Source organism: Ixodes scapularis, unplaced genomic scaffold, assembly GCF_016920785.2.
Source record: "Ixodes scapularis isolate PalLabHiFi unplaced genomic scaffold, ASM1692078v2 PGA_scaffold7__128_contigs__length_106722199, whole genome shotgun sequence".
NCBI lineage: Eukaryota > Metazoa > Arthropoda > Arachnida > Ixodida > Ixodidae > Ixodes > Ixodes scapularis.
The window spans coordinates 22739603-22757232 of record NW_024609882.1 but is presented as its reverse complement, the minus strand read 5'-3'; the positions used below and the strand labels follow the sequence as shown (position 1 = coordinate 22757232).

Sequence of the window (17630 nt, the reverse complement as noted above, 5' to 3'; positions counted from 1 at the left end):
CCTGTCTATCTTACACCCTGCACGCGACACTCGAACCACGGATATTACAGTGACTCTTGTTTGCAGATTGTGATTCGTTTGATGTATGAGCAGTGTGACTGTAACTTAAAAGTTCTGCCTCACTTTCTTTGTAACAAACGCTCTACTCAACAAGAGCGTAAACATTTTCTGACATGGATCCTTACTTAGTTTTGCGTTTCGGCGTGCTTTGCCTTCGGGTGTCTTTTTGCCTGTGGGCGCCCTTTGCCTGTGGGCGCGTGTTTGATTTCAGGCGTGCTGTTACCTTCAGTGCTGTGCTGCCTTTGGGTGTGCTGTGGCATTCGGGCGTGTTTTTGCCTGAGGGCAGTGTGTTGCTCCCATTTCGGGAGCTTTGCGTTTCGTCGTGCTCAGCCTGCTGGCGTGCGTTTGCCTGCGGGCGTATATTTGCCAGCGAACGTGTGTTTGCTTTACGGGCATGATGTTTCCTTTGGGTGCGATGTTGCTTCGGGCGAGCTGTAGCCTCCGGGCGTGTTTTTGCCAGCTGGCAGTGTGTTGGTCCCATTTCGGGAGTGCGGCGTGGCGTTGGCCCGCCGAGCAACGAGACGACGACGATCTTCCGAGCCCGTCATCGACCCAGCTTCGGTGAGCCTGCGAAAGTTCTCCAAAACTTTCCGTCCAGCAGTTGAGACTTTTCTTTTTCGGAACTTGTTTTATTTGCATTTTTGCCACGAGCGGCGTGTTGTTTCGCTGGGTTTTACTTGGGATTGTGTTGCGTTTTTTTTTTTTCCTTGCCGCTGTTCTCTAAAGTTTCGTTGAACCTGATTTTGAGCTAAAGCTTGTGTACGCGTATTTTTTTGTTGAGTGCCTTTGAGTTGCCGCCGCGCGGCGGCTGTTTATCCCCCTAAATTTGTCTTTTCTTTTTGCTTTTACCTCTGCGTGTCATTGTCTTCTTCGGTCGACTTCACACCGGGCGTGGACTTATCGCTTGTCACCGGCCCGAATCAAGAATTTCTTTTCTTTTTAAGTAATTTATTGTTTTTTCAAACGGAGTTATAATTTTATTTTCATTTACTTTGTCCCGCTCCGTTGCGTATTCACAAGCTCTAATCAATGACTACATCATATGCCTCTCGTACAATACAATGATACAGGTTCTGCGACCTCCACAAATTAAAAGAAAAAATACAAAAATTAAAAAAAAGTTTTAAAAGGGTTTAGATGCCACTTTTTTGTTTTTAAATGTTTAGACGGAACTTCTTTTTTATTATTTTTTACGTTGTCTGGCTTACTTTACGTGGAGGTAGACCTGCTCCGTGCCCCACCCGGTTGTTACAAAACTGAGTACCTTCTCTCGGCTCTCATTGATTTGAGAAATGATTGACGTGTGAAATATTGGTTATAAAATGGTATCTTCGTGTCGTAATGGCATTTTAATCGACAATATTCTTATCTTTGAGAAACAAATAATTAAGATATATTCTTTTCAAAAAAGCTCTAGGTACACCTAAGCATTTCTTATGAGTTGTGAATGCTAAAGCATGCAAGCCTCTCGTCCGCTCCCTTTGTCGTCTGCTGCGTACTAGCGCGCGCGCTCTTTGAGATCTTGGAGGCCATGGCGCAGCGGCCAATGGGAGCCCCGTCGACGCGTGCCAACCAATTTAACCAAATGCGAACTGCTCCTTTCGGGATCGCGGAAACTAGGAGCCGTTTTTGCGCTACACACTGATGACGTCAGCTCGCTCCATGAGACAGTTAATGCTCTCGCATTAAAATATCCCGAGATTCCCCTTGCGCTTCCCTTTTCGCTTGGGTTTCAAGCGATGGCAAACATGGCTGCCGGCGTCTGCGAAGTGATCAACGAGCGCAGCTCGTCGAGCTCGTCTATTTTATGTGTACGAGTCGTTCTGCATTCACCGAGGTGTTTAGAGGAAGATCTCCTCTACCGACCCAGTTTACAGCAAACAACTGTCGCAAGTACGCGCCTTCGGAAGCGCTGTTGGCGCTTTGCGGGTAGCTTGGGTTCGTAGCGGGACTGGCCTAAGCCCCCCCCCCCCCCCCCCCCCCCCCCCCTCCTTCAACTATGTTGGTTGATCTGGCTTGATTGATTCGTTTGCGCGTGACGATGCTGAATAAAGATATTGGTTCCCGTAAAAGCGACCTCACTTCTTTGTGAATTCTGCGACCGTCGTGATTGCAACCCTGGTTTCAATACCGAAAAAAAAAAATGGTAGAGCCCACCCACTTCACGTGAACGTCGAGTATGATTCCTAAAGGACGACGTCTAGGACGACATCTAGGACAGGGTGTAAGATAGGCAGGTGGGGAAACGGCCCATAGGAGCCTACCGCAGCGCCGTGACCGGATTGTGCACGCGTCTGCTTGCGGGTATCCCCGATTTGCGACAGATGGCGCTGCGGCGAGAGGAAAAAAATCGGAATCGGATTTGCATGTAAATTTATGGGAGAGTGCGCAAAATAATCCGAGAGCATGACAGTTCTTTATCGAAAATCCACGAGAAACCATCTCCGTCAGTTTAGCCGGTCGCCACCGGTCGCCCACCTGGAGTGAGAGTTCGCGGTGCTCCACATAGATGGCGCCACAGAAAAAGAGAAAACCGAGGGGGACACAATCCGGTCGCTCATTTGGCTCTCGTTTCCTCACCTGTCTATCTTACACCCTGGTCTAGGACGATCTCGAGGACGTCTTCTAAGACGACCTCGAGGACGATGCCTAGAGATAATAAAGGCTTAGGACCTCACTATCTAATAATGCTAGGGAAGGCTGACTCACGCTGGTAGCCCCCTCTTTTTATTTTTATTTATTCATACTTGCCACGGCCAATGGGCAGTTTTCTGTTGAAATGTGAGGACGTACTTCTTCCCAGACCCCCAGACCTTATCAGCATGGGTGAGGATTGAGCACCCCTACCCGTTTCGATCTGGATGAGCATCGTACAGGCGTGCGGTCGTGTATCACTACTGTTTGGTGCACGTTAAAGACCACTGGCTAGCGGTTGCACTGCACTAGCTAAATTGATCATCTACAGCGAGTGATTCGTCGCAGCTTTGAAATGGCTGACCAACTACACGCTGTATAACTATCGACACAACGTATTACCCTAGTCCATAACAGCTTCGCTGTAAAAGTAGGGGTGTGTGTATGTTAATACAGCCTAGAACTTAGTATGCCTCAACAGTCGGCTTGACTCCGAGCTGTATGATGAGAAATTTAGCCATTGCAGTACAACCGCTAGCCTGGGGTCTTTAACGTGCACCACGCAGTAGTGATACCCGACCGCAGGCCGGTACGATGCTCATCCAGATCGAAATGGGCAGGGGTGGGGATTGAGCCCAGGATCCCTGGGTTCTGCAGCGCGAGTTTTCGTTCCACGTGCTCAGAGCTTGTGTGCGCTAGCCCACTGGGCCACCCATCCCCCCCTGAATACCGAGAAGGCACTACGTAAGTAAGAATTTGCCTGTGATGGGACTGGAGGAAATCAGGCGTTCGGCTCGTATCAAGTTTGTGCAGGGCCTACCTAATATAGAACACAAAGTCAGCAGAGACGTTTCAAATAAACTCTCATTATCTGCTTGCGTTGTCTCCCACCTAAGTAACCCAAGGGGCTGTGGAACTCTCCCCAACGTTTAACTCCACCCCCCCCCCCCCCCCCCAGAGACGTTTCAAATAAACTCTCATTATCTGCTTGCGTTGTCTCCCACCTAAGTAACCCAAGGGGCTGTGGAACTCTCCCCAACGTTTAACTCCACCCCCCCCCCCCCCCCCCCAGAGACGTTTCAAATAAACTCTCATCATCTGCTTGCGTTGTCTCCCACCTAAGTAACCCAAGGGGCTGTGGAACCCTCCCCAACGTTTAACTCCACCCCCCCCCCCCCCCCCCCCCATTCCCTTGTACTCTTTTATTTCGTAGGCACCCCTTTTCATTGCAATCATAATTACTTTACTACAGGTTTTACTTGAGCTAGTTGGTACATAATTGAATAGGGTCAGCTGAACAATTACAGCTTTTAGCACTAGCTATAGTGAAAAGTAAAAAGGAAGACGAAGTATTGAAGGAAGCAAAAAAAAATTGGGTTGTGTGGTATGTTTATACAGCCTAGAACTTGGTCTGCCTCACAGGGGCGACGAGTCTCCCAGCTGTAGATGAGCAATTTAGCCAGTGCAGTACAACCGCTAGCCTGGGGTCTTTAACGTGCACCACGCAGTAGTGATACACGACCGCACGCCGGTACGATGCTTATCCAGATCGAAACGGGCAGGGGTGGGGATTGAACCCAGGATCCCTGGGTTCTGCAGCGCGAGCTTTCGCAAGGAAGCAAGTTGATAATCAGCGGTGTGTATGTCTTTTCCTCTCACGGTTTTTTTCTGATTTGTAATATGTAACTACTTTGTTTCAGCCTAAGTTCAGACGCAGCGGACGGTACGAGCTGATGGAACCAATCAAACACCCTAAAAAAATGCACAAGCAAGATGTTCACCGTGTTTCTGTATGTGTTCTATCATCGCTGAACCAATCATAAACAGAAAGGTTCCAGTGACTTGCTCTTTTGACGCAGCTTTGATTAATTTCATTACCTTGTAGCCTCGGCTGCATCTGGACTTTAGCTGAAACGAAGTAGAGCTGTTCTTTACATTTATTGTTAAAGGTACTTTAATTGAGTAAGCCAACCCATTCATGATCACGAGGCTGACGTCTAACATACGCACAAAATAATTATAATACTTACAAAGAGTTGTTCGTGCTAGTGATACTTTTGCGTCTATTTAAGTAAACAAATCATAACAAAATTTTCAGATAGATGGGGGTTACTCGCTGCCCCGTGGAAGCGAGTAACCTCATTATACGCAGATTATTAACAACTCGTAAACCGTAAAATGTGCAGTACATTATGTTGTACACATTGGGTACACTGTTGGAAGCAAAACAAAACAATTCACCAAGAACCGCCTGAAACGACGTGGAGGGCGTTTTATGCAGTGTTCGTGCTTATGTATCAAACCAGGCTTTGCCAGTGCAGTGCGACAGCTTGCGCCTCGGGGGACGTGGTGCATTGTGAGCCAGGTGACCGATTACCAAGCTCTCTGCCATATAATTTTCCCCCGCGGGACGGGCATGTTTTTAATATAAACGAAAGAAACATTCACGTAGCGCCTTATACGAGCTCTGCTGCATCCACTGATTATTTTATAACTCAAAACAGAACGCATGATCTCAGACAACCTCTCAAGATAAGCAGACAGATAAACGATGTAAGACACACGAAGATATTAACCCTTCATTTCTTGCTCTCTTTCTATCCTCTCTATCTCGGCTACTCATGAGCCCCGAACTGCTGAGTAAATGAGATAGTTAACTCGCACCATCAGTCATCAGTCGAAGAAAAGCAAAAACAAGCGGCTGCCCCGCCACGAGTGATCACACGGTGTTTGGCAATTTGTTTGCCGGCACATACCCCACTTGCGAAGGCATCATCCCGTATGCGAATCACGCCGTTGGCTCCTCTTCTTCGGGAGAGGTCCAGCTTACGTCGCACGCCTAGCAGCGAACGCCTGAATCTGCTTTGGAAAGCTCTCGTCGGCACGCACAGACCCCTTTTTCTTGAAAAGTCTGTCCTCCATAGCTGCGCCCACTTTGGCGTTCCGCGTTTGTATTGTCGCTGAGCGCGGGACGACAGAAGGCTTCACAGTGCATTTCAATTTTCAAACCATAGTGAGTTTCTTTCTTGGTAGACAATACGTGGAGCTTTCGCTTATCGCTTTTGTCGTACTTTTTTGTTTTATTATTTCGGAACTGGATACAACGGTAGAATAAACTCCGCAAACACAAACGTTTGTTTGTTTCTGCGGTTTCAATTCTTAAAGGACCCAAAAATACCGACAAAGCGTTATCCCCAAAAAGATATTCAAATACTGCATGTTAGAGGTTCGCGTCTATGTTCGTATACGTGACCGTTCGCGAATATATGTGCATACGCCACCGGAATGGGTCCTCAGATTATGAAAGTTTTAGCTACAACTTGTTTATACCATCGATTACTGAAATACTGAATGGAAAACCGGGTAACGCAACACTGTCGAATGCGGAGGTGGTAGCAATTTGAGAAGCAAGTCACTTTATTTACGTAAGAAACGCAAATAATTAGTAAATAATTTCAAAATCAAAGGATCCATTCAAATTTTTAAATCCATAAAAACTAAACATCAATGCGCAGCTTAATCACGAGGTACTATATAGTCACCAAGAAGATGTGCACAGTGAACATTCACTCATTTTACAGTGAGTTCTTAATTAGTGCAATATTCAAGACAAATAAAAGTGCTGATGTGGGGCAGAGAAAGATGGTCGCCGTCTTAATTCACGTTTCTTGATCATATTGTCGCGTTCAGATTCCAGAACAGCAACTATAACCATGCTACTCAAGATCTACTGGATTCCTCTTGGACGGATTCATTGCATTATCACGGACGCCTGACTAGCAAAAACACAGCAAAACCTTCTCGATCTTCTTTCTTCTCCTCACGCTTCGAAACATCGGACAGCAAATGCACTCCGGAGAACACGAATCAGCTTAGCCTCAACGGGACATCATTGGAGCTTCATTGGCAAGCTGGACCCTCGTCAACCATTTCGTCGTTTACCCTGAGACTGGGGGTTTTTTTTGAAGAGCAGAAGAAACAGAAAAAACAGACAGGTCTCAAACTCAGCTACACGTTTATTTCAAAACCTTCCTCTTATATAGTTCGTTTTCGTCGTCAACAACCAATCACATACGACTTGTCTCGACTTGTCCTTCGCACCGTGACTTTACAGGTTCCACTATATCACAAAAGAAGCGGACACTCCCAACGTTTCCAAGTGAAAAGGTTCTAGCAGAAGATATGCCTCACAAAGCCCCAAGCAACTCTTTTGTGTCCTCACAATAAACAGGACAACAGCCAACAACAACATCCCACTCAAAACTGGTCACCTCCAAAATTGTAGAAAACAGACAATACACACCGGTACACACCACAGACAATACACACCAACAAAGCCTTTCAAAATGACTAACTAAAAAAAAAAAAAAAAAAAAAAGCACCTAAAATTGTAAAAATTGCTTGCAGCGGTTCCCTATTTGCATGGAAGGTTGATAATGCAATTTCCCAACGATCTAATCCTAATTGTTTCTCTTACCACCCTTTTAACATCGTTCCTTTCCTTAACAACTACATCCGTTCCAGACCAATCCGTTGTGCAGTTTCTACACTCCTCCAGATGCTTAGCCAACTCCGAATTTGCTGCATTATTTTTAACATTCCTTTTGTGTTCTGTTAAACGATCGTTTAAACACCGAGAGGTTTGGCCTACATACTTAAAACCACACGCCAAAGGAACCTCATACACCACGCCTACGCTACACGGCACCGACTTTTCCCTATGCGCCTTCTGACAGCCCCTCTGAGCCGTTTCAAAAGGTGTCAATCTATCTAACCTAAAATCCGTGCTGAATACGACATCCACGCCATATTTTTTTGCACATGCTCTAAGATTGTGGGACACCTCGTGAAAATACGGAACCACAGCGTACCTATTCCTGATTTCTTGCGTCTTCCCCTTTTTCTCCCTGCACTGTAGGGCAATCTGCCTTTTGATGTACTCTTCCCCATATCCTGCCATTACCAGTCTTTCCCACTGGTTTTTTAGTGCCTCCGGTCCGAAATGCATGCATGATCTCACCAAAGCATTACTAATCAAAGATCTGACTACCCCGGCTTTTACATTTTTCGAGTGACAGCTATTCTTTGACAGAACCGGTTTTGGGTTTTCCTTCCCATACTCCCAAAAAAGACCTCGTTCCAAATGCAAACGCAGGTCGAGAAATTGCAGGACCTCGCCCCTTGGCCTCTCTAACGTGAATCTCAACTCTGGCGCCGCTGACCTTACTACTTGTTCTAAAACTTGGTCCAATCCTTCCTGAACAGAGCAAACTAAGATATCATCCACAAATCTTTTCACAAAACACTTTGGAGACAACTCCTCTACCTTGTCATACACTTGCTGGTCCACCGTGTTTAAGTAAATTTCCGCTAACAAAGGCGCTACAGACGAACCTATACAAACTCCCTCTTTTTGCACAAAATTGCGACCTTCGTATTCCAATACCGTTGACTGTAAATAAAGGTCTAGCACCGAAAGAAAACTATCCACCGCTATTCCTGTTCCTGATTGAAACTTAATAAGGTTCCCTTCCAAGGCGATCCTCACTCTATTCATTAGTCTGCTTTTCTCGAAAGAGTAATATAGGTCCTTGATGTCCATGGAGAATACCGCGCACTTCCTTCCGTGAAACTTTTCCATTACTTCAATCAACTCACTAGAGTTCTTTAAGGCAATTGACTTCTCCAAATTAGCTAACTTCCAACCCCGCTGTAAGAAGCATGAGACCACCTTCTGCCACGTCCCATTCTCGTTAACAACGGTACGAAGGGGCATTTCAATCTTGTGATCCTTCAAAAAGAACTTAAGGGTGAGCGTTGAACGCAACGGTTTCAAAACGCTTTTCGCTACCTCTTCCATGCTTTCCTCCTGAAAAACCTTGCAAATGCTTTTCCTCAGCTTCCCGATATTGCCCTTCCATTCATTAAACAATGATCCCAACGCTTCCTCCGACTTCTTCTGAAAGGCCTGTACAGGCAAAACTGCAAACCTTCCTGTTTTATCTGTCTGCAACAGTTTTAACGAACTCCTTTCTAACTCTTGTTTCACCGCTCTCACATCCTTGAAATTCCTCCTATCGATGGGATACGCGTTTCCCATTAATTTTTCCATGCGCCCTACAGCATCTTCGACAAACGCAAACTTCTCCTCACTATCCACAACCCTGGCGATTGACTGTATGTCAGAAAACACGTCGAGTCTAGACGGCTTAACGTTTACACAGTACTTCGGACCTCTACCCAAGAACTCCTCCAATTTCTTTGACACCACTACATTTTCCGGGTTAATTATACAATGCTGTTGTTTACAATTTCCCGTCCCCTGTACACACTTATTTACCTCTGCCCCCCGAGAGTTCCACAACTTGAAACTGTCCAAAACATGCCTCCTTTTGACATACCACGCACGGTCGAAATGTGTCCTCATGACGGCGCTCCAAAGATGGTAGTCTCCATGCCTCCTGAAGGGGATACGGCCCATTCGTCACATGTCGATTCGTCATAGGGCAATTGGTAACAGGCCCGTTCGTCACAGCGGAACATTGGTCATAGGGTGCTTCGTCACGCTGGCAGTTCGTCACACAATGACTTCAAGATTGTTAAACGTTTTTTTTGTTTTTCTATCTTGTTTTCTTAGGAAAGTTACGAAAGGGGGCCACTTTATTAAATCCATGCAAGGCCAGTGAGGTTTACTACGGGGAAACAAAAGCATGTCCCAATGACCCCAAGTTAAGGCAGCCTGCAGCCTTTAGCCTGCATGTTGTCTTATTGGGGTCAACTTTCTTACAAAAGAACTTCGAGAACATAAAGTTCACAATAGAAAAAAGCCCACCAAACGCGATTCTTTTTTTTTTTTTTTTATGCCCCGTTTTAGGGCTTATTATGCCGGTTGCCCTCCGATTATAAAAATATCACTCTCGATTTCTAAATGGAGGTAGTTACTTACTGAGAGAGGTGGCGATATGCTTCTTCACGAAGGACATTCCTACACTTGCATTAAGGTTTACGAAACTACGTTCTATTGGGCCTGCCGGCGAAGGAGTTTGTAAAACTAAAATAGCCTCCGATCACGCCAAGACTCGTGTAATCTCTTGTTCAGGAGACCATACGCATGCATTTGACAACACCAAGATAAACGTGATTGGGTTCGTCATCAGATGGAGGAAAAAGCTGGTATGTACCAAAATCTGTTCCTGCTCTTATATTCCCAAAACAAGGTCACTAATGTCCTTTATTTTAGTGGAAGGCCGTCTAGCACCACACCAAATTCTTCTGGCTGCGGTTGCCTGTGTCAGTGACCACACTGCTTTGCAGATTCCCGCACCGCCAACACTTCGCCGCACCATCCGCAAGCAAAGGCAGCGGGTGAATTTCGAGTACAGCGTATCATCTTGCAGAGCCGACATACGATCGAATGCCCGCAGAGTTCAAAGTAAAGTGTATTGCAGTGCAAAATCACAGTGCGCGACATATTATGATAATAATGACTGTTTTACCTGCATGCAGACCACAGCCAAAGGAGACTCCTTTCTCTTCCATGATAGCGGAGAGGGCGACGGCGAAAGAATGCTGATCTCTGCTACCGAGCGCAACTTGAGCTGTCTGGCTCAGGCGACTACGTGGTTCGCGAACGGGACCTTTAAAGTGACCCCGGCACAGTTTTACTAAATGTACACGGAGCATGCCACAGTCAACGGCGTGGTAAAGCCAATGGTTTACGGCTTGCTGCCCAACAAATCTGAAGCTACCTACAAAAGGTGAGCATTCAAGAGCTCTGATAAACGTATAAAACGATACGCTCGGTGGTCCTATTATTGGATATGTGTTCAAACACTTCAAAATATGTTCGCTCGTATTAAGCTTTTCGATGTCGTTCTGAGTCACATGGGGGGCCAACTGCCTTGAGGTGGCTTACACGGGCTTCAAGATAGCGGCCATCAACGATACAAGGAGGCTTTTTCACTTATCCCAGTCGGTGTCTAGGAAGGTGTGCTCCAGTGGTCACCAGAGTCGCTACAATTCAGATGACGAGTTTGCTGTTCTGGTATGCGGCATTCTATTTATATGTCTTATTTTTGTCTTCAGGTAAGCTTACTTTATTTCTTGTTGATTTTCAAATGGGAATGCATCCAGCATTGGCCTTCTTGCCAATCGCCGACATTCCCGAGGCCTTCAATGTACTTCTCGAGGTTTTCCCCACCGATGCCTCACTAGTGGCGGACTACTTCGAGGACGTGTATATCGGGAGACCCCGTCGAAACGGCTTGTCGTTGGCCACCTCCCCTCCTCTGGTTTGGTCAGTCAGAGAATCAACACTAGCAGAAAGGCCAACAAGGACGAACAGCAGCATCGAAGCGCGGCTCCGGGGACTGCACGTTAGAACTGACCTAATCCTCTGTGAACTTGGACGTTTTCTGTAGTACATTTTTGCATTTGTGACTCAAAATTTCAGTACGGTGCCCAATCAAAAAACTTTCTCCACGCGTGTGTGTGTTCTTTTTTCTTGTTATCCTTAACAGAGATGAAGCTGGCTCAAGTAGCGGGCGGCACGACATCTTCGAGAGTGTCCAAGAAGCACGACGACAGCAACCGGCGTCTTCAGATCATTGTGTGCCGCTACAATGGTCGCAATCGTCTAGAAACCCTGAGGGCGGTAGCTCAGAATATTGCTTTTTAATTTTTTTTTATTTCGCTCAATAATTCTGTTGTTTTCTAAGTACAACGATGACTTGTTTTGATGTTCCCTCTCTTTAGTAAAATTACATATACCGTACTAATCTTTATTGCATGCTCAGCCAGGTGAATATATGTTGGGCAAATTCAAATATCCGGTTCGCACAGTGACAAACGTTCCTAGGGACAAATTCCCCTATGACGAATGTTCCGCGGTGACGAACGGGCCTATTACCAGTTGGCCTATGACGAATGCGCACATGACAAACGGGCCTACACCCCTCCTGAAGTTCTTTCCGAGAAGAAGATTCCAGAGTCTGTCACAGGCGCTGCGGATGTCTTGAACCCGTTGACCTGTTCCAGACCTGTAGGCTTTGATGACCTTCTTCTTGTCCTTCCATGGTATCCCGGAGGCGGCCAGTTGTTTGAAGAATAGCGGGTCCACATACTTTTTCCGCAGACACATCCCGAAGAACGCCACGTCGGCTTCCAACTCCGCCATCCGACGTCCCATCTTGTCCAGTGCCACATACGCTTGGCTGATTAGAAAGGCCGGAGTATGTGGACCCGCTATTCTTCAAACGGGATACGGCCCATTCGTCACATGTCGATTCGTCATAGGGCAACTGGTAACAGGCCCGTTGGTCACAGCGGAACATTGGTCATAGGGTGATTCGTCACGCTGGCAGTTCGTCACAAAATGACTTCAAGATTCTTAAACGTTTTTTTTCTATCTTGTTTTCTTAGGAAAGTTACGAAAGCGGGCCACTTAATTAAATCCGTACAAGGCCAGTGAGGTTGGCTACGGGAAACAAAAGCATGTCCCAATGACCCCAAGTTAAGGCAGCATGCAGCCTTTAGCCTGCATGTTGTCTTATCGGGGTCACCTTTTTTACAAAAGAACTTCTAGAACATAAAGTTCACAATAGAAAAAAGCCCACCAAACCTGATTCTTTCTTTTTTTTTTTTGTGGCCCGTTTTAGGGCTTATTATGCCGATTGCCCTCCGATTATAAATATATCAATCTCTATTTCTAAATGGAGGTAGTTACTACTAAGAGAGGTAGCGATATGCTTCTTCACGAAGGACATTCCTACACTTGCATTACGGTTTACGAAACTACGTTGTATTGGGCCTGCCGGCGAAGAGGAGTTTGTAAAACTAAAATAGTCACCGATCACGCCAAGTGTCGTGTAATCTCTTATTCAGGAGACCATACGCATGCACTAGACAAGACCAAGATAAACGTGCTTGGGTTCGTCATCAGATGGAGGAAAAAGCTGGTATGTACCAAAATCTGTTCCTGATCTTATATTCCCAAAACAAGGTCACTAATGTCCTTTATTCCAGTGTAATGCCGTCTAGCACCACACCAAATACTTCTGGCTGCGGTTGCCTGTGTCAGTGACGACACTGCTTTGCAGATTCCCGCACCGCCAACACTTCGGCGCACCATCCGCAAGCAAAGGCAGCGGGCGAAATTCGAGTACAGCGTATCATCTTGCAGAGCCGACATACGATCGAATGTCCACAGAGTTCAAAGTAAAGTGTACTGCAGCGCAAACTCACAGTGCGCGACATATTATGATAATAACGACTGTTTTACCTGCATGCAGACCACAGCCAAAGGAGACTCCTTTCTCCTCCACGATAGTGGAGAGGGCGACGGCGAAAGAATGCTGATCTTCGCAACCGAGCGCAACTTGTAGTGCGCTCGGTTTGCAACCGAGCGCACTACAAAACGTACGACTCCGACAAATCGTGAAAATTGAAGCGGACACGCCCGCTTCGCGCCCGCTTCAATTTTCACGATTTGTCGGAGTCGTGCGTTTTTTAGTGTCCTGTTTGGACACCCCTTCAGGCGACTACGTGGTTCGCGGACGGGACCTTTAACGTGACCCCGGCACAGTTCTACTAACTGTATACACGGAGCATGCCACAGTCAACGGCGTGGTAAAGCCAATGGTTTACGGCTTGCTGCCCAAAAAATCTGAAGCTACCTACAAAAGGTGAGCATTCAAGAGCTCTGATAAACGTATAAAACGAACTGCACGTAAAAACTGACCTAATCCTCTGAGAACTTGGACGTTTTCTGTAGTACATTTTTGCATTTGTGGCTCAAAATTTCAGTACGGTGCCCACTCAAAAAGCTTTCTCCACGAGTGTGTGTGTTCTTTTTTCTTTTTATCCTTAACAGAGATGAAGCTGGCTCAAGTAGCGGGCGGCACGACATCTTCGAGGGTGTCCAAGAACCACGAAGACAGCAACCGGCGTCTTCAAATCATTGTGAGCCGCTACAATGGTCGCAATCGTCGAGAAACCCTGAGGCTGGCAGCTCTGAATATCACTTTTTAATTTTTTTTTTTTATTTCGCTCAATAAATTTGTTGTTTTCTAGGTACAACGATGACTTGTTTGGATGTTCCCTCTCTTTAGTAAAATTAAATATACAATACTAATCTTTATTGCATGCTCAGCCAGGTGTATATATGTTGGGCAAATTCAAATATCCGGTTCGCATAGTGACAAACATTCCTAGGGACAAATTCTCCTATGACGAATGTTCCGCTGTGACGAACGGGCCTATTACCAGTTGGCCTATGACGAATGCGCACAAGTCGAGTCGAGTCGAGGACAAGTCGAGACAAGTCGTATGTGATTGGTTGTTGACGACGAAAAAAGGAAGTTTTTGAAATAAACGTGTAGCTGAGTTTGAGACCTGTCTGTTTTTTCTGTTTCTTCTGCTCTTCAAAAAACCCCCCCAGTCTCAGGGTAAACGACGAAATGGTTGACTTCCACCAGCTAGCCTGTACTTTGACTCTTTTCTCGTGGACCCTCGTACCTCTCTGCGAAAGCTGTGACGTCATGGAAGCTCTTAATTATGTGCTTTTCCAATTTATACTGTACAGACGTGAAGGAAAGAAAAAAACTAAGCTCGCTTTTTGTTTTTTTAACACGAGCAAACGCTCACGCTAGCTCACCTGTTCTCGGGCCCTGGTAACACCTCCTAGGCTAGGAAGGCCTCGGCGCTCTTTCCGCATGGCCGAAGGAGAAGGCCATCGGGGCCGCGCTAGAGTACGGAAGAGACGGCAACACGAGTGAATTTACCGTCACAGCGACGAGTTTTTACTGATGCAAGCCTGTTCCTTTCTTTGAATGCAAACTGTTACAACATTTGAGTTAAAGAGTTGATTTTCTTAGACTGCCAAATTATTGTTGCATAAAATCATTCATGTAATGTGCAAGAACACGGTAGGTGCATAACGAGGTCTTGAGATAGATAGGCTTCTCCTTTAATCGCAAAATTCTGGTTGATGTGGGCAATTGTCCTCGCAAGATGGATTATTTATGAACAATACTAGTCAAAACTTACTTGATAAAGAATGATTAAAAACGGCATTACACATTGCAGTACCAACACGGTTGATATAGTAAAAGGATGTAATAACTGCATTCTTGCCTGAATCTAACACCGCAGTGTATTTAAAAGCAAAACCCAAAGGTCCGGTATTATGTTCGTGTAAGGAAATTATACGAAGATCTTAATTTATTCTGAAGGGAAGTTTACATCTTACTTAGTTTAACTATATGAAGGGGACGAAAACAGAAAATAAGGAAGGGACATTGGCATGATAATTCACGAGGGAGCTCGTTATTATTTGAGGCTATAACAGAAGTATTGAGAACTAGGACACCTACGAAAAAGTATGAGGAAATGGATACGCGGTGTGCCGTATGCCTAGGGGAGTGCAAGACAATATAACATGGGGTTTTGAGATGCACAGGGCTTGCTCACACACTCCCAGAGGGGGCGACGTATTTAGCCGGAGCGCTAGGGTTCGCAGACGAGAATGGAAGAATTGATGATAAATGCACTTCAATAACAAAGAAAGCATTGGAAGACCGGTGAAAATTATCAAGGGAAAGTCGAATGGCGTACAACTAACCAGCACAGCTGTGGACAGGCGGGACAGAGGAAAATTGGGAGTCCCTCCCGTGTGGCTCCAGCCCAAAGTCTCGACCCTATCTCTCAGTGGGCCCGGTGTTGGGATAACTCCGACTATATTTGACCTGAGGAAAATTGGCAACTTTACGTCGGAGAAAGGAGGTGACATTTTTTTTTTTTTTGATCCCCCAAAAGTCATTTTGGTTATATCCTACACCGCCTGGTGATAGTTGCAAAATTGCAGAGGGGAAGCAAATTGGCTTGGAAGGGCGAAGGAAGGAATCGTACATTTGTTGTTGTTTTTCTTCAGTTTCTAGGCTAGGTGGCCCCAGCCACCTAGCCTAGAAGCGCGTTATAAAGGATAGATCCATTAGCACCCATACATCCATCCATCATCAAGTAGTATTTTTTTAAACAGTATTGAACAAAGAAATATAAGGCAGACTGCTAAACCAACTATAAGAACATTTTGCCCTGACCCTCCTTTTTATTGCAATGAAACTTTCATTTCCTCCATATCTACTTTTCTATGCCCTACCTTTCCTGCCCCGAGCGTAAGGTAGCCACCTTTCAGAAGATTCCCGTGAAATAAGCCCTTCACCGTTCCAATTTAGTTTCTCTGTCTCCCCTTCTACATATTAAACACATAGCTTGATCATTATAGCTCTAAACATTTAACAATGTCGTTTTTTTATTGTGTGCTCTAGTTTCTGCTTCGATGTACATGTATTACAGTCTGTGTCACATTTATTTCAGTGTGTATTTTAATTCATTTAGTGCATTGCGTGGTGTATTCTATCATGTGGCGAATATGTCTTACTACTCTGACATTGTTCTATGCTATCGTCACTTACTTGATTCGTTATGTGCGCTGTTGTATGCTTCAACTGCGTATCATTAAAGCTTTCAAACTCACCCCAAATAACCCCCTCTGTATTGAATCATCCGGTTTCTGAATATAAGAGCAAGTTCTTCACCCTGTCAAATAAACACAAATAGAATAATTAAGTTAAATTCTAAAAATTTGCATGTCAAATTGATGCAGACTCGAGCAAGCTCCATCAAAATACTGAGCGTTTCAGACGTCCTCAGCGTCTACGCCGCCCACACACCAGTAATACGCCTCCGTCGGATTGCGATTACGTTTTGTTTTATTTCTCATCGTCTCAGGTTTATTATGAAAAAGCAGGGACTCAAACCTGCTAGCATGCGAATCAGTTGGCCTGCACTCTATCCTGGTGCTATCGTCGGTGGCTATGGACTCAAACATGACAACCAGTGAACACCTCCGAGCGAGAACTCCTAGAAATTAGTGACAACGGCCGAACCAACGTGCACCTTCAAAGCTGAAACCTTACAAACACTACAACTTCAGCTTCCTCGTCATCGCATATGGTACCAGGTCCTGCGTACAGTCCGGTGTCGGCAGGTTCACCATAACGTTCAGGTCATCCAGACAACGGGAACACTAAATGCCTGAAGGGGTCAATATACGCCGACCCATAGGTGAGTAGTGTCAAATTATGCGGCATCTCTTAAAATTACAAATCATCCGTTGCAACATTCCGCTCACATAACGGTACAAAAAAAAATTGCATATGGAGGGCGCAGTGCCAGGTTTGGAGAGTACACCATGATATTAAACAAACTACGGGCTACAGATGCTTCAGTACAAACTACCCACACTATTTAACTTTTTTTTTTTTAACGAGCAAGGTGTTCACTACGAGTTTACAAACAGAAAGGTGTATCAATTTTTGTTTTTCTTTATAACTACGTATTATGTCTCGAGTTTAACTTGTTAATTACCGTTGCAATATTTTGTTACTTTTCTTGCCGAGCTGCCAAATGTAGGGGGCCCTAACAAGCTGCATTATTGCAGCTTTTTGTTTTCCTGTCCCCCAATATAATTGAATTGAATGGAACGTGTTTTTTACAAATGAACCCGCGTTTGGCCTCACCAGCTATGGGCAATGGGCAACCGTGTGCGCAGAAACCAGACTGGTAGACCGTCCGCGCCATACTGACGGCAGCGCCACCGCGTCGCAGTGCGAGGCCACAGAATAAAAAGAGGGGGGGGAGGGGGGGCGCCTCGTTCAACTGATCTTCCCCACAGTGCTCAAAGTGTACCCAACATAAGTTCTGCGGACTGGATTCTTTGCGTCATCATCTTCCTCAGCTCGAGCACGAGTCACAGGTTCGACACACGAGTGCTGCGTCAGCGGTCGGCTACGTCATCCGAGCACTGCGTCCGAACACACAAACAAATCATTCGTGCCTTTATTCGTCCCCGTGGGTTTAGTCCCCAACTTAACCGC

At 45.6% G+C, this 17630-nt stretch overlaps 1 long non-coding RNA gene and 1 pseudogene across 1 annotated transcript; one reads left to right on the top strand and one right to left on the bottom strand.

The window, feature by feature from the left end:
• Positions 1-7710: 7710 nt before the first annotated feature.
• On the bottom strand, positions 7711-11760 carry LOC120838382 (annotated as a pseudogene).
• On the top strand, positions 10088-11239 carry LOC121833098. Its single transcript, XR_006076554.1, has 3 exons — positions 10088-10126; positions 10201-10451; positions 11214-11239. It is a non-coding gene; the product is annotated as an uncharacterized LOC121833098 (long non-coding RNA).
• Positions 11761-17630: the final 5870 nt, after the last annotated feature.